Here is a 6,058-nt window from a genome sequence, read left to right as displayed (position 1 = left end):
CTTGGTGCCCAAAGCAGCCCGAATGCTGAATGCCGTGACCTCATGGTCTTTGATGCCAGCTGCACCCTCGGCTGGCTGCGGCCCAGCCTGGAGAACAGCTCAGGGCACCCGGCCAAGGCCACACTGAGTAGACCGGAGTGCTTGCCCAGCCTCTGCTAGGGACAGGGAACCTCATGGAACCAGGAGTGAAAGGCACGCCCAGCCTGGGTCCTGAAGGAAAGGAGTTCCTGGGAAGAGGTGTGATATAGATCAAGAACCATTCTTTTCCCTGTTGCCTTAACTCTCTGTGCAAATGCATTTGCCCAGTTAGAGATTATGCACCCAGGTGTGATTACTGTTGTTGGACTCACTGCTAGTTTGAGGAGAGAATCTGGGGAGAAGGTGGGGCATTCCACGCTCTTTCTTCATGCATCCAGAGATTGCTTTGAGCCTCTGAAATGTGTGTGTTTGGGGCAGTTTACACATGTCTTAAAGAAATAGACAAGCCCTGGGGGCTGTTATTCGTCATTCCATGACAAGATCACATTAAATCGCCAGATTCCATGGATTCGTTCAAAACCTAGCCAGTTTTTAAACAAATGTGCTTGTCACTGATGTTGCTCAGCAAACATTTCTATCATCTCTTCACTGGCTGGCACGTGATTAGGACTGTGCTTCTTGGTATCCTGCATGGGATACCAAGAAGGTGGGGCTATGTCACCAGCTCTGGCCAGCCGAGTTGTGAACAGAAGGGGCATGCATGATTTCCAATCCCAGACATTGGTTTGCTAATGCAAGAAGCATTCTTTTCCCCTGATAGGATGACTGGAAGCTTTCAAGACAGTAAATGCTCTGCCAGCCAAGGTCCCAAGTTTCTATGATGGGCAGAGCCTCCTCTGCTGGCCAGCACCGGAAATGCAGCACGATGAGGTATCAACCTTGGCTGTTTCAAGCCACTGAGCTTTGGAGTTGTTTGTTATTGCAGCATAATCCAGCCTACCCCTACTGACTTGGCAAGGTACTGCCATGTTTATTTGAGAGGAAAGAGAAAATAAAAGTGAGTTTGGACAATCCAACATGTGCAGAGAGCCCCCGTGTGGAGCTGACATACTGGGATACCCGTGAGAAGACAACCTTGGGCCAGCTGTTTCTGCTGGCTACATTAAGCTGTTTCACATTTCATTTATATTGATCAGCACCAGCTGAGTTGTAAATTTAATCATTTTGTCTGGTGGGTGGTGATTCTGTCCAGAAGGATCATCTCTGTTTATAGTTAACTCAATACTGCAGCGGGCTGTCATGTTAAATACAGGCCCTCTGTGCTTAAAAAGAAAAAGGAACTTCCTGGAGGCCAGGTTGAATGGAAGCAATGTGTCAGGGATGGGCTGATGTTGTGCCAGATCACTCTAGGGGCCAGGAGCCGGGGAGCCATTTTCCATCACCAAAACCAGATCCCTCTGCATACGTGCAATCTGCCAGGTTCCTGCCTGGAAGCAACTGGTCCTGGCGTGATGCGTGCGGGAAAGAGGAGGCAGGTGTGCTTTGGGGAACTGCTCCCACGGGCTGCCCCTTTTCAGCACAGAGAGGCAGTATCTCGCACCCAGAGGAACAAGCCCTTAAGTCTCTCCTTGGCGATCAAGGACTTCTGGGAAGGAAGTCATGACGGGGCTTGGCAAGTTCCCTAAAGTGGGAGCTTAACTGCCCCCCCATAGATGAAAATGGAAGTCAGACTAAGGAGGAATGAGTGTCCATAGGAGGCAACAGCAAATCCCTCTGACCCTGGGACACCCATGGCCCAGCATCCCTGCTAGTTTAGTGCCCTGGACTCAAAGGAGGGAGAAGTGAAGTGTGCCCCTGCAGATCCACAAAGCAGACAGATGGGGATCTGGGCACATGCTCTCTGGGGTCCTTTATGCTGCCCTCCAAGATAAGGACAAAGACTGAATAGCCTGCATTGAATTTTATGGGATGCATACAAACCAGGAGGGCCAAGCACCACTAGAAAAGGGAAAAGGTGGGATTGGACTCACCACCCAAACCACCTTTTCCTTTGGATTTTGGTTCCAGCCCAGGGTAGATAGGGGTCCAAGGACAAGACAATTTATTTCAATTTGGGAAGGACACACTGTGGGTGATTCAGGACCTCTGGTCCCAGCCTGTGAGGACTACCCACTCTGCTTGAAGGGACTGTCAGCATTGCAACCAACACCAAAATGAGGGCGTGGAGGCAGGAGGGAAGAGGAGGGAGGTGATGGCAGGGCAAACTCCACCCCAGCCGGAGGCGGAGCGAGAGGGTGGAGGAGAGCAGTAGGGGAGGTGAGGGGGAGCCAGGCAAGTTGGGGAGCAGTCCCCGAATCTACAGTTGTGACAGCACCTCCTGTTGCTGACCCACATGGGCCCTTCAGACAGCAGGCGGCATTTCAGGGCACTGCCTTGGGGGAGGGACAGGAATTCTCAGTCTGACAGGAGGTGATGGGACCAGAGCCAGTGGCATTCTGAGTTTCGATTCTATCTCCACCCCACAATCTTAGTTACAGCTCTGAGTCAGAACAAAGAGCTCTGTCTGACTGATTCAAGACTGGCCTTGGTTGGAGTACAACAAATCAAGCCATTTGTGAGCTGAGCTTGTAGCTAAGGTGCTTCTTACACAGGCAGGCAGGGGTACCTGTTCTTACTTATCTTTGCATTGCTTCCCCATACAGGCCCACGTCCACATCAGACAACATTGGCATCCATTTTGCCAGGGTTCAGAGGGTGCAACCCCTTCTTTTTCTGGATAACAAGAGGCAAGAAGCTCAGTGCATCTGCTCCCTGTGTCCACGCACGTGCTTGCTTAGCAGTCTGCTGCTCTAAACACTTTCCTTCCAGAGGGAGGACGGAAAGGGTGCAGCAGCGGAGTGACCCACCCTGTGCACCAGTTCAGCCAACCTGGCTGCGCAGTGATGCGGCTGCCCTGCAGAGCTCCCTGCCTTCCTCAGCCCAGAAGAAACTTTATCTCGTCCCTGGGACTCCAGGGGCCCTAGAATGCATGGAAAACCCCTGTCCTTCAGGAGGGACCCATCCTATTTTGTGGCTGCAGACACAGCACGAGGTAAAGTCTGGAAACAACACTGGCAGTGACCCCTTTTAAATGAGAAAGAGCCATGGAGCACTAAAAATACATTTCAAATCAGAAAACATGACTTCACACCAAGTCTAATCTGCCAGCAACTAGCAAAAAAAACCAACAAAAACCAGATTTATTCCCTGCATCTAATTTTTTTTTAAGGGGGAAGTGATAAGTGATAACTCTTATCACTAAGTAATACTCTTGGAAGATATAGATGATATGTCTTTTAGATTTTGAAGTCAGGGAGGATTTCTTAAATAAGACATCAAAAGTGGTCACTATAAAAGATAAGATGGATCATTTTAACTGCATTATAATTAAGAACATTTCTCAAAAGCCACCGTAAAGAAAGCGGAAAGAATTCATGAAATACAACCAACAAAGGATTAGTATCAAGCATGTATAAAGAACTCCTAGAAATCAATAAAAAAGCACAAATAATACAATGGGAAATTAGACAGGAGACATGAACCACCATATCATGGAAGAGAAAATACAGCCAGAAAATACATAAAAAGGTGTTCAGCCTCAAAGTGATAAGAGAAATGTGAATCAAAGCCACAATGATTATGCCCACTCAATTATCAACAATTTAAAAAGTTTGACAGTACCAAGTGTTAGAGAGGATGTGGATCACAAGATCTCTTACTCATTGATTGTAGGAGGGTAAATTGGTCTAACGTCACTGGAAAACACTTTGGCACTAATTCTTTTTTTTTTTTTAATTTTATTTATTTATTTATTTATCCATTCATGGCTGTGTCGGGTCTTCGTTTCTGTGCGAGGGCTTTCTCTAGTTGCGGCAAGTGGGGGCCACTCTTCATCGCGGTGCGCGGGCCTCTCACTATCGCGGCCTCTCTTGTTGCGGAGCACCGGCTCCAGACGCGCAGGCTCAGCAATTGTGGCTCACGGGCTTAGTTGCTCCACGGCATGTGGGATCCTCCCAGACCAGGGCTCGAACCCGTGTCCCCTGCATTGGCAGGCAGATTCTCAACCACTGCGCCACCAGGGAAGCCCTTGGCACTAATTCTTAAAACTGAACATCCACATACCTTGTGGCCCAGGAGTTCCACTCCTAAGTGGCAAAAACTCTTTCTCAGGTTTATAGGCTCAGGGAAGATATAAACAAAAGTGCACGGCAGACCCATTCACATAACCTGGAAACAGACAAGTCCCCACAGGCAGGAGAATGGCTGAATCTGCTGTAGAACACGCTGATGGCGTACTGCACAAGAGCCAGAGTGGATGAACTACATCTCAGCATCTATTAGTTGAAAAAAATAAGTTACAAAAGATTACATATAGTATAATACCCTTTTTATAAAGTTAAAATCCAGCTAAAACCAAGAGATAAAGAATCCAAAAAGGAAAGTAAGGGAGTGATGAATATGGATAGCTTGGTGGAGGAAGGCAGGAAGGGGGTAGGGGAGAGAGGAGCCCACAGGTGGACGTAGCTGATTCTCATGATCCTAGTTTTCGAATTGAGGGGTGGGGTAGGGAACTTACTGTATTATTTTGAATGAATGAATGATGCCATACAGGAATCAATGGTGAGAGCCTACCATAAGCAAGGACATATCATAAACAAGGACAGACCTTCTGTGCAGGTGAAATTAAAAACAAAAGAAGCAAAAAAGACGGAGACCTATCAGGGATTTATATTAAAACCAAAAACAAAATAACTTTCCCTTTCCAAGCCCCCAAGACAAATGCACATCTTAATCTCCCACCCAGAGGCTGCAAACTGGCAGTTTGTGGGCCACACAAGGATGTTTGGCCTGCACAAGGATTTTTATTATTACTTTACAATATTGGGAACTCTCATGTAAAAATCAAATTTCTGGCTTCTCTTGAAAATAATCATAATATGTGGCCACATGGGGCCCACATTCCCACATGGTGAATGTGTGGGTGCCAAGCAGTATCTGTCCCCTACAAAAGGACAGTCTCCCCACTTCACTACAAGCTCTACCACTCCCCATCACCTTACCCAGCCTGCTGTATGCAGATACACAGTCTGTGAGCACCTGCAGGAAAATGAGTATGCACCCAGGTCCTTTGCCATCTCCATCCCACCTCTCCCCTCAGCAGCCTCTGACAGCTGTGGTCACTTACAGGACCAGAAAGCAGCCATTCAGAATGCTCCTCAAAGAGGCTGAAGCAAGAGAAGGTTCAGGGCTCACCAGAATCCCATTCCCAAAGCAGGTAAATGGATGTTTTCAAGTACCATGTATCCAGTTTTTTATTTAAGCACACAGCAAAGTTCAATTGGATTGCAGATAACCTGAGTTTTCTTTTCCTTGCAAATGCTAATTTTTCTGTGCCTTTTGTTTTTAGTAAATTATAGTATACAGAATTTTCCATTTTGCTTTGGAAGGTCTGCCGTGTGTCTGCAACACAATCTACCAACATACTTTATGTAACTAATTCGGTTTGCAGCTGAACAGATTCCTGCTCCTTGAACACCAAAAGCCTTGGTCTTGTTATTCCATCTCCCTCCACTCACCCAGCTCTAAGCGCTTCCACGGTGAAAGTTTGATCCCTCCACCACCTCCTCCCACAGCTTCCCCCAACTGGGCCCTCACAGATCATCGGTGCTTTTTTTTTTTTTTTTTTTCCCACTTCAAAGCACTCCTTCCAGAGGCATCAATCTCATGATTTTATTCTCAAAATATTTTTGCAACAGTTCTTTGGGATTAGCCATCATGGAGACTATCAGAATAATTTTTTTAGGCTCTGAAGGCCCTTCCCAAAGAGAAGTTCTAAAACGATTTTGGGCAGTAACCACTTCTTTGAAATATGTACTGAACATTCTTAAGGCAGAGCACAGTCACTTTTCAGAACGTTAATTCCCGTAAAATGGAATGTCAGTTTTACACAGAAGGCTCCCCTTTATCAGCAAAAACTGATTCCATTTGACTGATTAATTGTCCTTAGAACTGTCAAGGCTTCCAGACTAGAGGTGATGGC

This window comes from Balaenoptera musculus, chromosome 19, assembly GCF_009873245.2.
Source record: "Balaenoptera musculus isolate JJ_BM4_2016_0621 chromosome 19, mBalMus1.pri.v3, whole genome shotgun sequence".
NCBI classification, from domain to species: Eukaryota; Metazoa; Chordata; class Mammalia; order Artiodactyla; family Balaenopteridae; genus Balaenoptera; species Balaenoptera musculus.
This window is presented reverse-complemented; position numbering follows the sequence as displayed.